Here is a 2091-nt window from a genome sequence, read left to right on the forward strand (position 1 = left end):
GGTCAAGGTATGGAATTTGGCAAATTGCAAGCTGAAGACCAACCATATTGGCCATACTGGCTATCTGAACACTGTGACGATCTCCCCAGATGGATCTCTCTGCTTCTGGAGGCCAGGGTGGCCAGGCCATGCTGTGGGACCTCAGTGAAGGCAAGTATCTTTACACTTTAGATGGAGGGGACATCATCAATGCCCTGTACTTCAGCCCTAGCCGGTACTGGCTCTGCACTGCCACCGGCCCCAGCATCAAGATCTGGGACTTGGAGGTCAAGATCATCGTGGATGAAGTGAAGCAAGAAGTTATCAGTACGAGCAGCAAGGCAGAGCCTCCCCAGTGCACCTCTCTGGCCTGGTCTGCTGATGGCCAGACTCTGTTTGCTGGCTACACAGAAAACCTGGTGTGAGTGTGACAGGTGACTATTGGCACCTGCTAGAAACGTGTCAGCTTTAAAAAAATAAAAAACTGGCTTTCTAAAACTGGCAAAAATAAATAAATAAATAAATAAATAAATACTTTCCTCCAATATTCTTCTTCCCCTTCCCTCTTTTATTTTTCTTTCCTCCATAGTACTTCTCACCTTCTAATATATTAAATCTACTGTTCACTTTGTGCTTCTTTTCTCCTGTTTAACATGTCAGCACCATAGTTTCTTCTATTTTTTTCACTCCTGGATCCCCACATGAATATATGCATATGTGACACAGCAGATGCCAAGAAAGCAACACAAAGAGCAGTCCCTGGCATTCAGAAGCTGCTCGTAGTCGGGAGTAAACTGTGTTATTCTCACATACAATTTAAGAAAGCTAATAGGTTACACTGACATGAGAATGTGATAAGACATAGCAGGGCCATGTTATAAATTTTTCTAAGCATAGACAAGGTCCCTATGCCACCCAAAAAACACCAAAAGCCTCACCTCAGATCATAATGAATAACTACTAGTTCTTTGTCACTTATAACTTTATCCCCATTCTTATTCTCCTTTCCTTAAGACTTACTGGTTTCTTTCTACCAGATAATAGACAATAGTAGAACACTTTCAATAGCATCCAAACTAGGGTGAGCTTTGCTTCCCTAGACCCTCCACAAATCACCCAGCCAAAGTCCAAATTCTACTACAGCTTCTTTCTACTGCCCTCTCACTGATACCCCATGGTGTATGTGCTTCCATATGTCACTAAGTAATAAATCCATTGTGCTCAACTACAGGTATATGCCTATGCTCTTTTCTGGAGAGCATTAAAAGTCCTCAAAAACTATTTACAGAAGAACTTTGGAGGGCTACGGGCTGCCTGTGGGATTCTGGTAAGCTCTGCACAGAGGGGAAGCTTGTACTGGTACAGGTTCAACCTTTCAAGAATTTAGGAGGACTCTCAGCTGCCCGTAGGACTCTGGAGAGCTGCAGTCTTTGGGCACAGTGCACACAGGTACAGAGCTTTCCTGGAGCATAGTCCTCCCATTTAAGAACTTAGGAGGACTCTGCGTGGCCTGCAGGACACTGGTGAGCTGCATCCCTTGGCCCCCAGCACAAAGGAGTGGAGCTTGTGCTGGTGCAGGTCCACCTTTCAAGAACTTAGGAGGATTCTGGGAGGTCTATGAGATCCTGGTGAATCCGGCTGACACACAGCACCTACACTGAAGCTTTGTTGAGTATTGGCCAGTCGCCCCCACCAGTAGTGAGAGCTTTGGTGAGTCATACCCTGCTCCACACTGTAGCAGAAACCTTACTGACACATGCCTCACCACTCTCTCACCACTGCTAAGTCTGTGTGATTACTGGGAGCTTCAAAAATGCCAAAATGCAGAAGCAAAAAGCAATCTTAATCCTCCAGCCCACCCAGAACAAATCCAGGAGATAAAAATATACAAGAACTTGGAAACCACGCACCTCAAATTTCTTTGTTTTCCCCATAATTTTATTGAGAAACAAATAGCAATGAGACAGTTTCAAACCAAATTGGTAAGACAGTTTCAATAACTAACACATTGCATACATTCTTCCTAGTGGTTAATTGCTGTCAAGATGTGGACATGATATCCTATTTACAAACACTATTAGAACAAATCCCTCTATACATTAAGAAAATGTA

At 43.8% G+C, this 2091-nt stretch overlaps 1 pseudogene; it reads left to right on the top strand.

Moving 5' to 3' along the window:
- The first annotated feature begins 1 nt into the window (after position 1).
- Positions 2-481, top strand: LOC101593240 (annotated as a pseudogene).
- Positions 482-2091: the final 1610 nt, after the last annotated feature.

This window comes from Octodon degus, unplaced genomic scaffold (assembly GCF_000260255.1).
Source record: "Octodon degus isolate 3935 unplaced genomic scaffold, OctDeg1.0 scaffold00007, whole genome shotgun sequence".
Taxonomy (NCBI): Eukaryota; Metazoa; Chordata; class Mammalia; order Rodentia; family Octodontidae; genus Octodon; species Octodon degus.